Source organism: Neovison vison, chromosome 13 (genome assembly GCF_020171115.1).
Source record: "Neovison vison isolate M4711 chromosome 13, ASM_NN_V1, whole genome shotgun sequence".
NCBI classification, from domain to species: Eukaryota; Metazoa; Chordata; class Mammalia; order Carnivora; family Mustelidae; genus Neogale; species Neogale vison.
Genome location: NC_058103.1, coordinates 118737811 through 118760013, shown reverse-complemented (window position 1 = coordinate 118760013; position 22203 = coordinate 118737811). Strand labels below are relative to the sequence as shown.

The 22203-nt window shown below is 40.2% G+C and overlaps 1 protein-coding gene across 2 annotated transcripts in view; it reads right to left on the bottom strand.

Annotated features, from left to right (window-relative positions):
- The window catches only part of SCAPER (S-phase cyclin A associated protein in the ER), a 569517-nt gene that overhangs the window by 278710 nt on the left and 268604 nt on the right, over window positions 1–22203 (bottom strand). The window lies entirely within an intron of this gene.

The window sequence follows — 22203 nt, the reverse complement described above, 5'->3', positions numbered from 1 at the left end:
GGTCCGTGAGCACCAGGCTGGGCCTTTGCGCTTGCGCAACTCTCTGCGGGAAGAGTTTGGTGCAGGCTCTGAAACAATGGCGCATATGAAAGGGCACTGGCTGGGCCTTTATACCTCTCTCAGGGGAGTATCTCAGCCGGCATGGCTCCCATCCCCTCACAGGAAATGGACCCCACGCGTTCTCGGGCGCGCTGGTGGCTTAGGGACTGGTTTCTCAGCCGCACACTCTATGCCTCAGCGCCAGGGGAGGCTGTCATGGGACCGAGGACTTAAGCCCCTGTCCCTAGCCATCCCGATTCCCACAATTTCCCCCCGAGATCTTTTACTCTTTTGGAGTGCTTTCAACCAGTCTCCAAGTTAATGCTGGTCCACAGACGCAGGGTACTCTGGCTCGTATTGGGGTATTACTTTCCAACTAGTCGCCTCTGGACTCCCTTTTGTTTATCTTCCAATATCAGTCTGCCGTTACCTGCCCACTGGCGTCTTCACCCCCTGTAGAGATCCAGACATGTATAATTCTGATCTCGGGCTGATTTCATGGGTGATTGGAGTTCTTTGGTAGGTAATCAGCTCACTTTGGGGTACAAATTGAAAAGGTGCCTCCTCCTAGTTCCCTGCCATCTTGTCCCCCCCAGGTCAATGAATTTGAAGTGAAACTGGAAAATATTTTTTTTTATTTGAGAGACAAAGAGAGAATGAGATAGAGAATGAGCAGGGGGAGGGGCAAAAGGAGAAGCAGACCCCAAGCTGAGCAGGGAGCCCGATATAGGACTCAATCCCAGGACTCCAGGATCATGACCCTAGCTGAAGGCAGCCGCTCAACCAACTAAGCCACCCAGGAGTCTGAAAGTGGAAAATATTTTGAACTGAATGAATAATAAAACACAACATATAAAATATGTGGGACATAGCTTAGAGGAAAATTTATAGCTATAATCACATATATTAGAAAAGGAGTCAGGTTTCAAATCAGTAATCTTAAGTTTTTGCCTTAGGAATCTAGGAAAAAAAATACCAAGTAAGCACAGAAAAAATAATTAAAAACATAAGTGAAATACAAACACTGATACAGAACAGTTTCTCCTCTTACCAATAGCCAGAATTCCTAAGTGCTCATTTCCCTATATTACACTGTAGAACGTGTTCTCAGAACACTTTCTGCCTCGGTCCAGGCCTCTCTCACCAGTGTGTACATGTATATGTGTGTGCGTTGTTGTCATTGCTATTTAGAATTAGGTGGCATCTTAATCTTGGGGGAAAAAAACCTCAATTTTTGGCAATTTAGTATTATTTAACACATTAAATATTATTTATAAAAGTTAAAAAAACATAAGTGAAATAGAAAAAATAAAGAAAAGTCAATGACAGCAAAAGTTCATTTTTGAAAAGATTAATAAAGCTGATAAATTCCTGGCCAGAATAATCAAAGAATAATTATACTTCCCCAGAATGAAACAGGGGGTGTTAAAATAGATTCTTACAGGTTTAAAAAATGATAAAAAAATTGAAAGACTTCATTTTTTATAGAAATTTCAGGTTCACAGAAAAATTAAGAGAAAGATTCAGAGATATTTACACCCATATACCTGCCATCCCAGACATGCTTAGCTCGGATATCAACACATCCCAACAGAGGAGGTTGGGAGTTCATTACAGGTAATGAACCTACACTGACACATTATTACCACCCCAAGTTTATAGTTTACATTACAATTCACTCTATAGTGTTCTATACTCTATGGGTTTGAACAAATATATAATTACATGTACCCACCATTATAAGGATCAAATAGAGTCCTTTCACTAACCTAAAAATCCTCTTTGTTCTGCCTATTCATCTCTCCCTCTCCTCAACCTCTGGCAACCACACATCTTTTTGGCTGTTTTTGTAAGTTTGCCTTTTCCAGAATGTCATATACAAATGCAAATTGCCATTTCCAACAACATGGATGGACTTTGAGGGCATTATACTTACCAAAATAAGTCAGACAAAGACATGTATCATATGATCTCATTTTGGTAACCAAAAACAAAACCAAACAAACAAACAAAAAAACCCAAGCTCACAGATGAAGAACAGACTAATGGTTGCCACATGAGGGTAAGCAAAATGGTAGAAGAGAGTCAAAAAGTAAAAACTCCCAGTTATAAAATAAATGTCATGGGTTGTAATGTATAGCACAGCAACTATAGTTGATAATACTGTACTGTATATTTGAAAGTTGCTGAGATTGAATCTTAAATAATAAAAAAATAATATAACTATATATGGTGACGGATGTTAATGACTGTGGTGTTCATTTCACAATATAAAAACATAAAATCATTGATGGCGGAGAAGTAGCAGGCTGAAACTACTACAGCTAGCAGGAGATCAGCTAGATAGCTTATCTAAAGAGCGCAAACACCTGCAAATCCATCGGCAGATCGAAGAGAAGAAGAACAGCAATTCTAGAAACAGGAAAACAACCACTTTCTGAAAGGTAGGACTGGCGGAGAAGTGAATCCAAAGAGACGGGAAGATAGACCCCGGGGGGAGGGGCCGGCTTCCGGCAACAGGCGGAGCAACGGAGCACAAAATCGGGACTTTTAAAAGTCTGTTCCACTGAGGGACATCGCTCCAGAGGCTAAACCGGGGCGAAGCCGACACGGGGTCAGTGTGGCCTCAGGTCCCGCAGGGTCACAGAAGGATCGGGGGTGTCTGAGTGTCGCAGAGCTTGTGGGTATTGGAGCGAGAAAGCCGGCTGCAGAGACAGAGCCAACAGTGGGCTCGCAGCTCGGGGTTACCTTGAACCGGCCGCAGGCTCAGTGAGCTTGGAGCGCGGCCGGAGATCAGGCAGATGGGAGTTACTGGGTGCTGTTCTCTGAGGGCGCACTGAGGAATGGGGCCCCTGGCTCTCGGCTCCTCCAGGCCGGAGACCAAAAGGCCGCCATTTGTATTCCCGTCCTCTGGAACTCTACGGAAAGCGCGCAGGGAACAAAACTCCTGAAAGCAAACCCCTGCGGATTACTAAGCACGGCCCCTGGTAAGGGTGGTGCAATTCGGCCTGGGGCAAAGACACTTGAGAATCACTACACCAGGCCCCTGCCCCAGAAGATCAACAAGAAATCCAGCCAAGACCAAGTTCACCTACCAAGGAGTATGGTTTCAATACCAAGGAGAGCAGCAGAATTCCAGAGGAGGAGAAAGCAAAGCACAGAACTCATGTCTTTCTCCCTGTGATTTTTCAGTCTTGCAGTTAAAGTAATTTTTTTTTCATTTTTTTAATCTTCTTTTGCTAAATTTTTAAATTTTTTTTAAATATTTTTAATTTTTTTTTAACTTTTACCCTTTTAATTTTTAACGTTTTTAACTAGTTTATCTAATATATATATATTTTCTTTTTCATACTTTTCTTTATTCATTTTCTTTTTTTTTTAATTCCTTTTTTGTTTCCTTTCTTTTTTTTGAACCTCTTTTTATCCCCTTTCTCCCCCCTCACGATTTGGGATCTCTTCTTATTTGGTTAAAGCATATTTTCCTGGGGTTGTTGCCACCCTTCTAGTATTTTACTTGCTCCTTCATACACTCTTATCTGGACAAAAAGACAAGGTGGAAAAATTCACTACAAAAAAAAGAACAAGAGGCAGTACCGAAGGCTAGGGACCTAATAAATACAGACATTGGTAATATGTCAGATCTAGAATTCAGAATGACAATTCTCAATGCTCTAGCCGGGCTCGAAAAAGGCATGGAAGATATGAGAGAAACCCTCTCGGGAGATATAAAAGCCATTTCTGGAGAAATAAAAGAACTAAAATCTAACCAAGTTGAAATTAAAAAAGCTATTAATGAGGTGCAATCAAAAATGGAGGCTCTCACTGCTAGGATAAATGAGGCAGAAGAAAGAATTAGCGATATAGAAAACCAAATGACAGAGAATAAAGAAGCTGAGCAAAAGAGGGACAAACAGCTAATGGACCACGAGGGGAGAATTCGAGAGATAAGTGACACCATAAGACTAAACAACATTAGAATAATTGGGATTCCAGAAGAAGAAGAAAGAGAGAGGGGAGCAGAAGGTATACTGAAGAGAATTATTGGGGAGAATTTCCCCAATATGGCAAAGGGAACAAGCATCAAAATTCAGGAGGTTCAGGTACGCCTGGGTGGCGCAGTTGGTTGGACGACTGCCTTCGGCTCAGGGCGTGATCCTGGAGTCCCGGGATCGAGCCCCACATCAGGCTCCCAGCTCCATGGGGAGTCTGCTTCGTTCTCTGACCTTCTACTCGCTCATGCTCTCTCTCACTGTCTCTCTCTCTCTCAAATAAATAAAAATAAAATCTTTAAAAAAAAAATTCAGGAGGTTCAGAGAATGCCCCTCAAAATCAGTAAGAATAGGCCCACACGATGTCACCTAATAGTAAAATTTACAAGTCTTAGTGACAAAGAGAAAATCCTGAAAGCAGCCTGGGAAAAGAAGTCTGTAACATACAATGGTAAAAATATTACATTGGCAGCAGACTTATCCACAGAGACCTGGCAGTACAGAAAGAGCTGGCATGATACTTTCAGAGCACTAAACGAGAAAAACATGCAGCCAAGAATACTATATCCACCTAGGCTATCATTGAAAACAGAAGGAGAGAATAAAAGCTTCCAGGACAAACAAAAACTGAAAGAATTTGCAAACACCAAACCAGCTCTACAGGAAATACTGAAAGGGGTCCTCTAAGCAAAGAGAGAGCCTACAAGTGGTAGATCAGAAAGGAACAGAGACAATATACAGTAACAGTCACCTTAAAGGCAATACAATGGCCTAAATTCATATCTCTCAATAGGTACCCTGAATGGTAATGGACTAAAGGCCCCAATCAAAAGACACAGGGTATCAGAATGGATAAAAAAACAAAACCCATCTATATGTTGCCTCCAAGAACTCATTTTAAGCATGAAGACACCTCCAGATTTAAAGTGAGGGGGTGGAAAAGAATTTACCATGCTAATGGACAGCAGAAGAAACCAGGAGTGGCAATCCTTATATCAGATCAATTAGATTTTAAGCCAAAGACTATAATAAGAGATGAGGAAGGACACTATATCATACTCAAAGGGTCTGTCCAACAAGAAGATCTAACAATTTTAAATATCTATGCCCCCAACGTGGGAGCAGCCAACTATATAAACCAATTAATAACAAAATCAAAGAAACACATCAACAATAATACAATAATAGTAGGGGACTTTAACAGTCCCCTCACTGAAATGGACAGATCATCCAAGCAAAAGATCAACAAGGAAATAAGGCCTTTAAACGACACACTGCACCAGATGGACATCACAGATATATTCAGAACATTTCATCCCAAAGCAACAGAATATACATTCTTCTCTAGTGCACATGGAACATTCTCCAGAATACATCACATCCTCGGTCCTAAATCAGGACTCAACCAGTATCAAAAGATTGGGATCATTCCCTGCATATTTTCAGACCACAATGCTCTGAAGCTAGAACTCAACCACAAGAGGAAGTTTGGGAAGAACCCAAATACATGGAGACTAAACAGCATCCTTCTAAAGGATGAATGGGTCAACCGGGAAATTAAAGAAGAATTGAAAAAAATCATGGGAACAAATGACAATGAAAACACAATGGTTCAAAATCTGTGAGACACAACAAAGGCAGTCCTGAGAGGAAAATATATAGCGGTACAAGCCTTTCTCAAGAAACAAGAAAGGTCACAGGTACACAACCTAAACCTACACCTAAAGGAGCTGGAGAAAGAACAAGAAAGAAACCCTAAGCCCAGCAGGAGAAGAGAAATCATAAAGATCAGAGCAGAAATCAATGAAATAGAAACCAAAAAAACAATAGAACAAATCAACCAAACTAGGAGCTGGTTCTTTGAAAGAATTAATAAAATTAATAAACCCCTGGCCAGACTTACCAAAAAGAAAAGAGAAAGGACCCAAATAAATAAAATCATGAAGGAAAGAGGAGAGATCACAACTAACACCAAAGAAATACAGACTATTATAAGAACATACTATGAGCAACTCTACGCCAATAAATATGACAATCTGGAATAAATGGATACATTCCTAGAAACATATAAACGACCGCAACTGAACCAGGAAGAAATAGAAAGCCTGAACAGACGCATAACCAGTAAGGAGATTGAAACAGTCATTAAAAATCTCCAAACAAACAAACGCCCAGGGCCAGACGGCTTCCCAGGGAATTCTACCAAACATTTAAAGAAGAACTAATTCCTATTCTCCTGAAACTGTTCCAATAAACAGAAATGGAAGGAAAACATCCAAACTCATTTTATGAGACAACATCACCTTGATCCCAAAACCAGACAAGGATCCCATCAAAAAAGAGAGCTTTAGACCAATATCCTTGATGAACACAGATGCGAAAATTCTCACCAAAATACTAGCCAATAGGATTCAACAGTACATTAAAAGGATTATTCACCACGACTAAGTGGGATTTATTCCAGGGCTGCAAGGTTGGTTCAACATACGCAAATCAGTCAATGTGATACAACACATCAATAAAAGAAAGAACAAGAACCATATGATACTCTCAATAGATACTGAAAAAGCATTTGTCAAAGTACAGCATCTGTTCCTGATCAAAACTCTTCAAAGTGTAGGGATAGAGGGCACATACCTCAATATCAACAAAGCCATCTATGAAAAACCCACTGCAAATATCATTCTCAATGGAGAAAAACTGAAAGCTTTTTCGCTAAGGTCAGGACCACAGCAGGGATGTCCATTATCACCACTGCTATTCAACATAGTACTAGTAGTCCTAGCCTCAGCAATCAGACAACAAAAGGAAATTAAAGGCATCCAAATCGGTAAAGAAGAAGCCAAACTATCACTCTTTGCAGATGATATGACACTATATGTGGAAAACCCAAAAGACTCCACTCCAAAACAGCTAAGACTTGTACAGGAATTCAGTAACATGTCAAGATATAAAATCAATGCACAGAAATCAGTTGCATTTCTCTACACCAACAACAAGACAGAAGAAAGAGAAATTAAGGAGTCAATCCCATTTACAATTGCACCCAAAAGCATAAGATACCTAGGAATAAACCTAAACAAAGAGGCTAAGAATCTATACTCAGAAAACTATAAAGTACTCATGAACGAAATTGAGGAAGACACAAAGAAATGGAAAAATGTTCCATGCTCCTGGATTGGAAGAATAAATATTGTGAAAATGTCTATGCTACCTAAAGCAATCTACACATTCAATGCAATTCCTATCAAAGTACCATCCATCTTTTTCAAAGAAATGGAACAAATAATCCTAAAATTTATATGGAACCAGGAAAGACCTCGAATAGCCAAATAAATATTGAAAAAGAAAGCCAAAGTTGGTGGCATCACAATTCCGGACTTCAAGCTCTACTACAAAGCTGTCATCATCAAGACAGCATGGTATTGGGGGGAAAAGATGGCGGGGTACTAGGAAGAGGCGTCTTTTCAGCTGGTACCCCAAAGTTTGCTGATTACCTACCAAAGAACTCCGATCAAACATGAAATCAGCCTGAGATCAGAATTATACACGTCTGGATCTCTACAGGGGCAGAAGACACCAGCGAGCAGGTAAAGCGGAATGGGAACTGCGAACTGATATCGGAAGATAAACAAAAGGGGGAGGGAGCCACCAGAGGCGACCGGTGCAAAAGTAATACCCCGATAGGAGCGAGAGTGCCCTGCGTCTGGGGACCAGCATTAACTTGGAGACTGGTTGAAAGCACTCCAAAAGAGCAAAGGATCGCGGGGGCAAATTGTGGGAATCGGGGCGGCTAGGGACAGGGGCTTAAGTCCACGGTCCCAGACGGCCTCCCCGGCGCGGAGGCAGAGAGAGTGCGGCGGAGAAACGGGCTCCTGGTCCCTAAGCCGCCAGCGCGCCCCAGAGCGTGGGGGTTCCGGCTCCTGTGAGGGGATGGGAGCTGCGCTGGTCTGCAGAACGCGCACTAGCCCTACCACAAAGCTTGAGATGCGGAACCCCCAGAACGCGGGGGTTCCGGCTCCTATGAGGGGATGGGAGCTGCGCTGGTCTGCAGAACGCGCACTAGCCCTACACAAAGCTTGAGATGCTCACGCATGTCCCTCCAGCTCTCCTGGGTTTCTAGGGCCCGGGGGCGCTTCTTGACCCGCGCCATTGTTTCAAAGTCTAAGCCGCGCGCACACGAAACTCTTCCCTGGACAGAGGCGCGCAAAAGCCCAGCCTGCGGCTTACGGACCAGCGCCCCGTTCTCAGTGCCCCAGACGCGCGCCCGACCCACAGCCGCCTCTGAAAAGAGGTGCGCGCAAGCCGGGCACTCCCAGCCCAGGCCGGTGGCAAAATCTCAGTGTGCGACTGCTGCTTGGAACCTCTCTGGCGGTCAGGAGCTCCCAGACAGCCGCCACTGCCTTGGCTTTGGGGACGAGCAAAAGATCCTGCGCCCCCAGGGTCTTTAACTTGGAACCTGCACTGCCAGCGTCCAAGGGGGAATTTATTCAGCTTCTGCACCCAGACTGAGGCTTCTCTCTGAGACGGAGATCAGGAAGTGTTCCAGGATGCACCTTGACTGCACCAGAGTTGATACATCCAGCTACATCTGTTATGTCTTCTCGAACCAAAATGACTAGGAGGAGGAATGCCCAACAGAAGAAAAATACAGAGGATGGACCTTCTGCAACAGAGCTAACGGCTATCAACATAGACAATATGTCGGAAAGAGAATTCAGGCTAACAATTATCCAGGCAATAGCTAGGTTGGAGAAAGCCATGGATGACCAAACAGAATTGATTAGGGCCGAACTGAAAGCGACCAGACAGGATGTTCAAAATGTTAGGGCGGAGCTCAAAGCTACCAGGGAGGAGGTCCACAATGCTCTCAATGAGTTGCAATCCAATCTAAACTCTCTCAAAGCTAGGGTAACTGAGACAGAAGATAGAATTAGTGATCTGGAAGACAAACAGATAGAGAGAAAGGATCAGGAGGAAGCCTGGAACAAACAGCTTAGATCCCACGAAAGCAGAATTAGGGAAATAAATGATGCCATGAAGCGTTCCAACGTCAGATTATTGGAATTCCTGAAGGGGAGGAGAAAGAAAGAAGTCTAGAAGATATCGTGAAACAAGTACTTCATGAAATTTTCCCGAATCTCGCGAATGAAACCAGCGTTCATGTACTAGAGGCTGAACGGTCTCCACCCAAGATTATACACTCCAAAAAAACATCACGACACCTGATAGTCAAATTGAGAAATTATAATTGTAGGTATAATCTCTTGAAAGCCGCCAGGGCAAAGAGGCTCCTTACTTACAGAGGGAAGCCCATCAGAATAACGTCAGACCTGTCCACAGAGACCTGGCAAACCAGAAGAGGCTGGCAAGATATATTCAGGGCACTAAACGAGAAGAACATGCAGCCAAGAATACTTTATCCAGCAAGACTGACATTCAAAATGGATGGAGAGATAAAGAGTTTCCAAGACCGGCAAGGCTTAAAAGACTATGCAACCACCAAGCCGACACTGCAGGAAATATTAAGGGGGGTTCTATAAAAGAGGAAAAATCCCAAGAATAGCATTCAACAGAAATATAGAGACAGTCTACAGAAAGAGAGACTTCAAAGGTAACTCGATGTCAATAAAAACGTATCTATCAATAATCACTCTCAATGTGAATGGCCTAAATGCACCCATAAAACGGCACAGGGTTGCACATTGGAAAAAACGACGGGACCCATCCATATGCTGTCTACAAGAGACCCATTTTGAACCTAAAGATACACGCAGACTGAAAGTGAAGGGGTGGAGAAGCATCTTTCATGCCAATGGGACTCAAAAGAAGGCTGGGGTAGCGATTCTTATATCAGATAAATTAGACTTCAAACTAAAGACTGTAGTCAGAGATACAGAAGGACACTACATAATCCTTAAAGGGACTATCCACCAAGATGTTCTAACAATTGTAAATATCTATGCTCCCAATATGGGAGCAGCCAATTACTTAAGAAAACTGTTAATCAAGATAAAGAGTCCTATTGATATGAATACACTAATCGTAGGAGATCTTAACATGCCTCTTTCAGAATTAGACAGATCATCGAAGCAGAAAATCAATAAAGAAACAAGAGCATTGAATGACACATTGGACCAGATGGACCTCATAGATATATACAGAACATTCCACCCTAAAACAGCAGAATACTCATTCTTCTCAAGTGCACACGGAACCTTCTCCAGAATAGATCACATACTGGGTCACAAATCAGGACTCAGCTGATACCAAAAGACTGAGATGATTCCCTGCATATTCTCAGATCACAATGCTTTGAAACTGGAGCTCAATCACAAGGAAAAGTTCCGAAGGAACTCGAACACCTGGAAGCTAAAGACCACCTTGCTTAAGAATGCTTGGATCAACCAGGAGATCAAAGAAGAACTGAAACAATTCATGGAAACCAATGAGAATGAAGACACTTTGGTCGAAAACCTATGGGATACAGCAAAGGCGGTCCTAAGGGGAAAATATATAGCCATCCAAGCCTTGCTCAAAAAAATTGAAAAGTCCAGAACACACCAGCTGTCTCTACACCTTAAAGAACTGGAGGATCAACAACAAATCAAACCAACTCCACACATAAGAAGGGAAATCATCAAGTTTAGAGCTGAGATCAATGAGGAAGAAACCAGAGATACAGTAGAATGTATCAATGAAACTAGAAGCTGGTTTTTTGAAAGAATCAATAAGATCGATAAGCCACTGGCTACACTAATACGAAAGAAAAGAGAGAAAGCCCAAATTCATAATTATGAATGAAAAGGGAGAGATCACAACTAACGCCAAGGAAGTAGAAACAATCATCAGAAGTTATTACGAACAGTTATATGCCAATAAGCTTAGCAACCTTGAAATAGATGCGTTCCTGGAAAACTATAAACTCCCAAAATTGAACCAGGAAGAAATCGACAACCTGAATAGACCGATATCTAATAACGAGATTGAAGCAGTGATCAAAAACCTCCCAAAAAACAAGAGCCCAGGACCTGACGGATTCCCTGGGGAATTCTACCAAACCTTCAAAGAAGAAATAACACCTATTCTCCTGAAGCTGTTTCAAAAAATTGAAGCAGAAGGAAAACTTCCAGACTCTTTCTATGAAGCCAGCATTACCCTGATCCCCAAACCAGGCAAGGACCCTACCAAAAAGGAGAATTTCAGACCAATATCACTGATGAATATGGATGCTAAGATTCTCAACAAGATCCTAGCCAACAGGATCCAACAGCACATCAAAAAGATTATCCACCATGATCAGGTGGGATTCATCCCTAGGCTACAAGGATGGTTCAACATTCGCAAATCAATCAATGTGATACAACAAATTAATATGAGAAGAGAGAAGAACCACATGGTCCTCTCAATTGATGCAGAAAAAGCATTTGACAAAATCCAGCATCCGTTCCTGATTAAAACGCTTCAAAGTATAGGGATAGAGGGAACATTCCCGAACCTCATCAAATCTATCTATGAAAGACCCACAGCAAATATCATCCTCAATGGGAAAAAGCTTGCAGCATTCCCATTGAGATCAGGAACAAGACAAGGATGCCTACTTTCACCACTCTTATTCAACATAGTATTAGAAGTCCTAGCAACAGCAATCAGACAACAGAGAGAAATAAAAGGTATCCAAATTGGTAATGAGGAAGTCAAACTCTCTCTCTTCGCAGATGACATGATTCTTTATATGGAAAACCCAAAAGACTCCACCTCCAAACTACTAGAACTCATACAGCAATTCAGCAACATGGCAGGATACAAAGCCAATGTGCAGAAATCAGTGGCTTTCTTATACACTAACAAGGAAAATACAGAAAGGGAAATTAGAGAATCGATTCCATTTACTATAGCACCAAGAACCATAAGATACCTGGGAATAAACCTAACTAAAGAGGTAAAGGATCTATACTTGAGGAACTATAGAACACTCATGAAAGAAATTGAAGAAGACACAAAAAGATGGAAGACCATTCCATGCTCTTGGATCGGAAGTAAACATTGTTAAAATGTCTATACTGCCTAGAGCAATCTATACTTTTAATGCCATTCCAATCAAATTCCACCGGCATTCTTCAAAGAGCTGGAGCAAATAATCCTAAAAATTGTATGGAATCAGAAGAGACCCCGAATCGCTAAGGAAATGTTGAAAAACAAAAATAAAGCTGGCGGCATCACCTTACCTGATTTCAAGCTTTATTACAAGGCTGTGATCACCAAGACAGCATGGTACTGGCATAAAAACAGACACATAGACCAGTGGAACAGAGTAGAGAGCCCAGATATGGACCCTCAACTCTATGGTCAATTAATCTTCGACAAAACAGGAAAAAATATACAGTGGAAATAAGACAGTCTCTTCAATAAATGGTGCTGGGAAACCTGGACAGCTATATGTAGAAGAATGAAACTCGACCATTCTCTTACACCGTACACAAAGATCAACTCAAAATGGAAAAAGACGTCAACGTGAGAAAGGAATCTATCAGAATCTTAGAGGAGAACATAGGCAGTAATCTCTTTGAAATCAGCCACAGCAACTTCTTTCAAGATACGTCTCCAAAGGCAAAGGAAACAAAAGCGAAAATAAACTTCTGGGACTTCATCAAAATCAAAAGCTTCTGCACAGCAAAGGAAACAGTCAAAAAAACAAAGAGGCAACCCACGGAATGGGAGAAGATATTTGCAAATGACAGTACAGACAAAAGATTGATATCCAGGATCTATAATGAACTTCTCAAACTCAACCCACACGAAACAGACAAACACATCAAAAAATGGGCAGAAGATTTGAACAGACAATTCTCCAATCAAGAAATACAAATGGCTATCAGACACATGAAAAAATGCTCATCATCATTAGCCTTCAGGGAGATTCAAATTAAAACCACATTGAGATATCACCTTACACCAGTTAGAATGGCCAAAATTAACAAAACAGGAAACAACATGTGTTGGAGAGGATGTGGAGAAAGGGGAACCCTCTTACACTGTTGGTGGGAATGCAAGTTGGTGCAGCCTTTTTGGAGAGCAGTGTGGAGATTCCTCAAGAAATTAACAATAGAGGTTCCCTATGACCCTGCAATTGCACTCCTGGGTATATACCCCAAAGATACAGATGTCGTGAAAAGAAGGGCCATCTGTACCCCAATGTTTATAGCAGCAATGGCCACAGTCGCCAAACTATGGAAAGAACCAAGATGCCCTTCAACGGATGAATGGATAAGGAAGATGTGGTCCATATACACTATGGAGTATTATGCCATCATCAGATAGGACGAATATCCAACTTTTGTAGCAACATGGACGGGACTGGAAGAGATTATGCTGAGTGAAATCAGTCAAGCAGAGAGAGTCAATTATCATATGGTTTCACTCATTTGTGGAGCATAACCAATAGCACGGAGGACAAGGGGCGTTAGAGAGGAGTAGGGAATTTGGGTAAATTGGAAGGGGAGGTGAACCATGAGCGACTATGGACTCTGAAAAACAGTCTGAGGGGTTTGAAGTGGCGGGGAGGTGGGAGGTTGGGGTACCAGGTGGTGGGAATTATAGAGGTCACAGCTTGCATGGAGCACTGGGTGTGGTGAAAAAATAATGAATACTGTTTTTCTGAAAATAAATAAATTGGGAAAAAAAAAAGACAGCATGGTATTGGCACAAAAACAGACACATAGATCAATGGATCAGAATAGAGAGCCCAGAAATAGACTCTCAACTCTATGGTCAACTAATCTTTGACAAAGCAGGAAAGAATGTCCAGTGGAAAAAAGACAGCCTCTTCAATAAATTGTTTTGGGAAAATTGGACAGCCACATTCAGAAAAATGAAATTGGACCATTTCCTTACACCACACACGAAAATAGACTCAAAATGGATGAAGGACCTCAATGTGAGAAAGGAATCCATCAAAATCCCTGAGGAGTACACAGGCAGCAACCTCTTCCACCTCAGCCGCAGCAACATCTTCCTAGGAACATTGCCAAAGGCAAGGGAAGCAAGGGCAAAAATGAACTATTGGGATTTCATCAAGATCAGGAGCTTTGCACAGCAAAGGAAACAGTTAACAAAATCAAAAGACAACTGACAGAATGGGAGAAGATATTTGCAAACAACATATCAGATAAAGGACTAGTGTCCAAAATCTATAAAGAACTTAGCAAACTCAACACCCAAAGAACAAATAATCCAATCAAGAAATGGGAAGAGGACATGAACAGACATTTCTGCAAAGAAGACATCCAGATGCCCAACAGACACATGAAAAAGTGCTCCGTATCACTCGGCATCAGGGAAATACAAATCAAAACCACAATGAGATATCACCTCACACCAGTCAGAATGGCTAAAATCAACAGGGCAGGAAATGACAGATGCTGGCGAGGATGCGGAGAAAGGGGAACCCTCCTACACTGTTGGTGGGAATGCAAGCTGGTGCAACCACTCTGGAAAACAGCATGGAGGTTCCTCAAAGCGTTGAAAATAGAACTTCCCTATGACCCAGCAATTGCACTACTGGGGATTTACCCTAAAGATACAAACGTAGTGATCCAAAGGGGCACGTACACCCGAATGTTTATAGCAGTAATGTCCATAATAGCCAAACTATGGAAAGAACCTAGATGTCCATCAACAGATGAATGGATAAAGAAGATGTGGTATATATACACAATGGAATACCATGCAGCCATCAAAAGAAATGAAATCTTGCCATTTGCGGCAACATGGATGGAACTAGAGCATATCATGCTCAGCGAAATAAGTCAAGAGGAGAAAGACAACTATCATATGAGCTCCGTGATATGAGGAAGTGGTGATGCAACATGGGGGCTTAAGTGGGTAGGAGAAGAATCAATGAAACAAGATGGGATTGGGAGGGAGACAAACCATAAGTGACTCTTAATCTCACAAAACAAACTGAGGGTTGCTGGGGGGAGGGGGGTTGGGAGAAGGGGGGTGGGGTTATGGACATTGGGGAGGGTATGTGCTTTAGTGAGTGTTGTGAAGTCTGTAAACCTGGCGATTCACAGACCTGTATCCCTGGGGATAAAAATATATGTTTATAAAAAATTTAAAAATTAAAAAAAAATCAAATCATTATCTTGTACATCTGGAACTAATACATTGTGATATGTCAATTATACCTCAATAATCAATATAGAATTATGCAGTTTTTATATGTGAATTGTATAGGATGTGAATATATCTCAATAAAACTATTATAAAAATCAATATAATGAACTTTGTTGATAAAATGAAAAGGCACATTTCAATAGATGCAGAAAAGGCTTTTGAAAACATCGAATATCTATTAAAAAACTCTCAGGAAACTAAGAATTAAAAAAGCAGCTTCAACTTGATAAAGGGCATCTACATAAAATGACAGCTAACATAATACCTTAACATGAAAAACTAATTGCTTTCTCCCTAAGAACAGGACAAAATCTGTTCAAAATTTTGCACAAAGATGCAATACAGTGCAAGAGAAAATGAAGAGAAGTAGACAGTATATAATTGAAAAAAACAAAACTGTTTTTATTCTCACATATGTTTATGTACCTAAAGAAATCATACAAACTCACAAAACTATTAGATCTCATAAGTCAATATGGCAAGGTCTCAGTATATAAAGTTAATATAAAAATCAATTGTTTCTATATACTGACAACAACAAAAAAAGAAGCAAAACTATTTTCAATAGCATCAAAAAACTAAAAGTGCTAGGGATAAATTTAGTAAGATATTTGTAAAACTTCTACACTGAGAATTACAAGATATTACTAGAAATTAAAGAAACTAAACGCCCTAATCATGGGTGGAAAAACCAATACTATCAGATAGATGTTAGTTCTAGTTCCTCCTAAGCTAATCTGTAGATACAATGCAACAACAAACAAAATCCCAACTGTTCTTTTTATTTTAGAAACTAAAAATTAATCCTAATATTTATGGAAAAGCAAACACCCCGAAAAAGAAAACAATCTAAAAAAAAAAAAAAAAAACAAAACGAAGTTTGAAGACTTCTAATTTATTTCAAGACTTAATATAAAGCCATGGTAACCAAGACAGTTTGAAGACAGATGACTATATCAGTGGAAAAGAACTGACCAGAGAGTCCAGAAATGGATCTACACTTCAAAGGCTGATTTTTATTTTTTATCAAGGTTTTAAAATAGAAGAATGAAATAGTCTAAAAACAGACTCATACACAAAGGGAAGATTCCTTCCTCCCTCCCTCCCTCTCTCTCTTCCTCCCCTCCTTTCTTCTTTTCCTTTCCTTTTTTTCTTTTCTTTCTTTTTCCCCAAAATGCTACCTGTATAATGGAAAAAGAAACCTTTTCAGCTAATAATGTTAGAACTCTTTACCTATATGGAAAAATAAACTTGGACCAATGCTTCATATCATAACAATTAATTTATTTGAGATTAATCATAAGCCTAAATGATAAAATAAAACTTACAAAGCTTCTAGAAAAAAATACAGAAGGATTTTTAACCTTTGTTCACAGACATCTTAGAACCCCAAAACCCAAAACAGACACCATCACAGGTAAAAACCTTTACTTATCAAAGGCTATCTTCAAGAAAATGTAATAGGCTATTTCCAGACTGTAAGAACAAATTAGCAATACACATATCTGACAAGGAACTTTGTGGTCAGAATATGTAAACAACTCAAAACTAAGATGACAACTCAACTTTTAAAATGAGCAAAAACCTTCAGCAGACACTTCATAAAGAAAGATACTATTAGAGCTGAGATCAATGAGGTAGAAACCAGAGATACAGTAGAACGTATCAATGAAACTAGAAGCAGGTTTTTTGAAAGAATCAATAAGATCGGTAAGCCATTGGCCACACTAATCCAAAAGAAAAGAGAGAAAGCCCAAATTCATAAAATTATGAATGAAAAGGGAGAGATCACAACGAACACCAAGGAAGTAGAAACAATCATCAGAAGTTATTATCAACAGTTATATGCCAATAAGCTTAGCAACCTAGATGAAATGAATGCATTCCTGGAAAAATATAAACTACTAACACTGAACCAGGAAGAAATCGACAACCTGAATAGACCGATATCTAATAACGAGATTGAAGCAGTGATCAAAAACCTCCCAAAAAACAAGAGCCCAGGACCTGACGGATTCCCTGGGGAATTCTACCAAACCTTCAAAGAAGAAATAACACCTATTCTCCTGAAGCTGTTTCAAAAAATTGAAGCAGAAGGAAAACTTCCAGACTCTTTCTATGAAGCCAGCATTACCCTGATCCCCAAACCAGGCAAGGACCCTACCAAAAAGGAGAATTTCAGACCAATATCACTGATGAATATGGATGCTAAGATTCTCAACAAGATCCTAGCCAACAGGATCCAACAGCACATCAAAAAGATTATCCACCATGATCAGGTGGGATTCATCCCTAGGCTACAAGGATGGTTCAACATTTGCAAATCAATCAATGTGATACAACAAATTAATATGAGAAGAGAGAAGAACCACATGGTTCTTCTCTCAATTGATGCAGAAAAAGCATTTGACAAAATCCAGCATCCGTTCCTGATTAAAACGCTTCAAAGTATAGGGATAGAGGGAACATTCCTGAACCTCATCAAATCTCTCTATGAAAGACCCACAGCAAATATCATCCTCAATGGGAAAAAGCTTGCAGCCTTCCCATTGAGATCAGGAACAAGACAAGGATGCCCACTTTCACCACTCTTGTTCAACATAGTATTAGAAGTCCTAGCAACAGCAATCAGACAACAGAGAGAAATAAAAGGTATCCAAATTGGTAATGAGGAAGTCAAACTCTCTCTCTTCGCAGATGACATGATTCTTTATATGGAAAATCCCAAAGACTCCACCCCCAAACTACTAGAACTCATACAGCAATTCAGCAACATGGCAGGATACAAAGCCAATGTGCAGAAATCAGTGGCTTTCTTATACACTAACAAGGAAAATACAGAAAGGGAAATTAGAGAATCGATTCCATTTACTATAGCACCAAGAACCATAAGATACCTGGGAATAAACCTAACCAAAGAGGTAATGGATCTGTACTTGAGGAACTACAGAACACTCATGAAAGAAATTGAAGAAGACACAAAAAGATGGAAGACCATTCCATGCTCTTGGATCGGAAGAATAAACATTCTTAAAATGTCTATACTGCCTAGAGCAATCTATACTTTTAATGCCATTCCGATCAAAATTCCACCGGCATTCTTCAAAGAGCTGGAGCAAATAATCCTAAAATTTGTATGGAATCAGAAGAGACCCCGAATCGCTAAGGAAATGTTGAAAAACAAAAATAAAGCTGGCGGCATCACCTTACCTGATTTCAAGCTTTATTACAAAGCTGTGATCACCAAGACAGCATGGTACTGGCATAAAAACAGACACATAGACCAGTGGAACAGAGTAGAGAGCCCAGATATGGACCCTCAACTCTATGGTCAATTAATCTTCGACAAAACAGGAAAAAATATACAGTGGAAAAAGGACAGTCTCTTCAATAAATGGTGCTGGAAGAACTGGACAGCTATATGTAGAAGAATGAAACTCGACCATTCTCTTACACTGTACACAAAAATAAACTCAAAATGGATAAAAGACCTCAACGTGAGACAGGAATCCATCAGAATCCTAGAGGAGAACATAGGCAGTAATCTCTTTGATATCAACCACAGCAACTTCTTTCAAGATATGTCTCCAAAGGCAAAGGAAACAAAAGCGAAAATAAACTTTTGGGACTTCATCAAAATCAAAAGTTTCTGCACAGCAAAGGAAACAGTCAAAAAAGCAAAGAGGCAACCCACGGAATGGGAGAAGATATTTGCAAATGACAGTACAGACAAAAGGTTGATATCCAGGATCTATAATGAACTCCTCAAACTCAACCCACACGAAACAGGCAAACACATCAAAAAATGGGCAGAAGATTTGAACAGACACTTCCCCAATCAAGACATACAAATGGCTATCAGACACATGAAAAAATGCTCATCATCATTAGCCTTCAGGGAGATTCAAATTAAAACCACATTGAGATATCACCTTACACCAGTTAGAATGGCCAAAATTAACAGAACAGGAAACAACATGTGTTGGAGAGCATGTGGAGAAAGGGGAACCCTCTTATACTGTTCGTGGGAATGCAAGTTGGTGCAGCCTCTTTGGAGAGCAGTGTGGAGATTCCTCAAGAAATTAAAAATAGAGCTTCCCTATGACCCTGCAATTGCACTCCTGGGTATTTACCCCAAAGACACAGATGTTGTGAAAAGAAGGGCCATCTGTACCCCATTGTTTATAGCAGCAATGGCCACGGTCGCCAAACTATGGAAAGAACCAAGATGCCCTTCAACGGATGAATGGATAAGGAAGATGTGGTCCTTATACACTATGGAGTATTATGCCTCCATCAGAAAGGATGAATACCCAACTTTTGTAGCAACATGGACGGGACTGGAAGAGATGATGCTGAGTGAAATAAGTCAAGCAGAGAGAGTCAATTATCATATGGTTTCACTTATTTGTGGTGCATAACAAATAGCATGGAGGACAAGGGGCGTTAGAGAAGAGAAGGGAATTTGGGTAAATTGGAAGGGGAGGTGAACCATGAGAGACTATGGACTCTGAAAAACAATCTGAGGGTTTGAAGTGGCGGGGGGTTGGGAGGTTGGGGTACCAGGTGGTGGGTATTATAGAGGGCATGGCTTGCATGGAGCACTGGGTGTGGCGAAACAATAATGAATAATGTTTTTCTGAAAATAAATAAACTGGAAAAAAATGCTGAAAAAAAAGAAAGATACTGAATGGTTAAAATGCACATGAAAAGATGCTCAATATATATATGATTAATATACTATTAATCACTAGGGAAATGCCTATTAGAAACACACTGAGATACTTTGACACTCTCACTGAAATAGGCTAAAATTTTGAAAAAACTAACAATATCAAGTGTGTACTGGGAAGACTGTGGAGCAACTGGAACTCCCACATATTGCTGGTAGGCATGTAAAAGAGTACAACCACTATGGAAAAGGGTATGGTATTCCACTTCTAGTATTCACCCAGGAGAAATGAAAAAATATATACTCAAAGTCTTGAGGGGAGGTTAATTTACAAATGCTCAAAACTGGAAACCCTAAAGTCCTACAACAGATGAATAAATAAAAATTGGAGGTGATGCACACAACGAATATGTATAACAATAAAAAGACTCAAACTATCTACACATAACAACATTGATATATCTCAAAATGGTTTACTTAGTAAAAAAAAGCCAGCCACAAGGGAGTTTGATTTCATTGGTATGCCTTTCCTGAACAGGAAAAAGTAATCTATAATCATAGAAAGCAGGTCAGTGATCACCACAGACTAGGAGTGATAAGAAACCCACCCGAAAAAGGCACAAAGACAATTTTGATAGGAGTATGGATTACTTGAGTATCTAGATCTGTCAAAAGTCAACAAACCATACTGAATCACTCTACATTTCACTTAAATAAATCATACTGCAATGAAGAATAAAGTCTACAGATAGAAGGAGATATGTATAGAAAATATTAGGAACAGAACTGTAGAGACTTTTCCTATAATTTTATAATTTTAGTAAATTACCACTACTTATATTTCAAAAGAGAAACAAAACAAAAGTCAAGCTCTTGAGGACAGCCCCACCAAAAAGGGAACATTTGAGCAAAGACCAGAAGGAGATAAGGGATGTAGGTGTATGGATATATGTTGGAAGAGGAAACCTGAGGTTTTGAGAAGTGACATGATCTAATTTACATTTTAATACTCTGGCTAGAGATTTTGGAATAGACTGCAAGGAGGCAAGGGCAGAAACCAATGATAATAGTCACAGAGCTCATGCAGTAATTCAGGCAAGAGATGACGAAGGACTGGTTCAGGGGAAGCAATGAAGTTAGACGTAGTCGAATTCTGAATGTATGTATATATTTTAAATTAAGGCTAACATAATTTGCAGTTGGACTGGATGTGAGGTGTGGGAGAAAGAAGTCAAGGATGACTTCAAGAATTTTGGCATACAAAGCTAGAATACAGTATCCATTTATTGAGACATAGAAGACTATGGGACAAAGGGGTTTTGGTGAGTGGGGTGAGGGAGAGAACAGGAGCTTGTGTTGGAGTAAATTGAAGATATTAAGTTGGTGGTCATTACTAAGTAGATGATATTGAGAGACAGGACTGGGGGAGCTTAGCAAGGGAATGTGTACACAGAGGGAAAAAAGAATTCATAAAAATAGCATCTCTGTGTCAGAGCAGCAAACTTCTTAGCATAAACTAGAAATGAAGGTCAGTAATACCTTCAAGTATACTATGAAAGTATTTTTAGGAAGTTAGAGGGATCTCAAAAAATACAAACAAAAAAGCCTTTTCTATTCTTTGCTTGAATGAGTACTTTGCAAGTTTTCATTGATTCTGGAAGATGAAATGGAGACCTTTAATTACAATCTGAAATTGGAAACTATAGAGTGATAACCACCATTCACCTTCTAGAACTATATTGCAATAATCCCACAAGTCAAGCTTCTTCAACTTTGAAAACATCTGGTAATAAAAGTAAAACAGGGGCGCCTGGGTGGCTCAGTGGGCTAAAGCGTCTGCCTTCGGCTCAGGTGGTGGTCCCAGGGTCCTGGGATCAAGCCCCATGTCGGGCTTTCTGCTCAGCAGGGAGCCTACTTCCCTTCCTCTCTCTGCCTGCCTCTCTGCCTACTTGTGATCTCTGTCAAGCAAATAAATAAAATCTTTAAAAAAAAAAGTAAAACAACATATTTAAGTTACCTTCTCCCAAAGAGCAAAAATTATCTACACTACAGAGGAACTACATTTGTGTCCTAGGACTCATCAGTCATCAGGTGATGCTCAAACCATGTGAGGTAATGATGTACTACATAGCTGTCTGATCCTCGGATGTTACTTTGGAGGCTGATGATAAACTACAGGTCTGACAACTCACTTTCCATTTCAAGATATTTCTTGAACTTTTTCTTGTTGTGACAGGCAACCAAATTGATTAAACCTAGTCATGGGATTTGACACTACAGCCAGCAGACTTCTATTTGTTGATTGCTATTGATTTTCTTTGATAC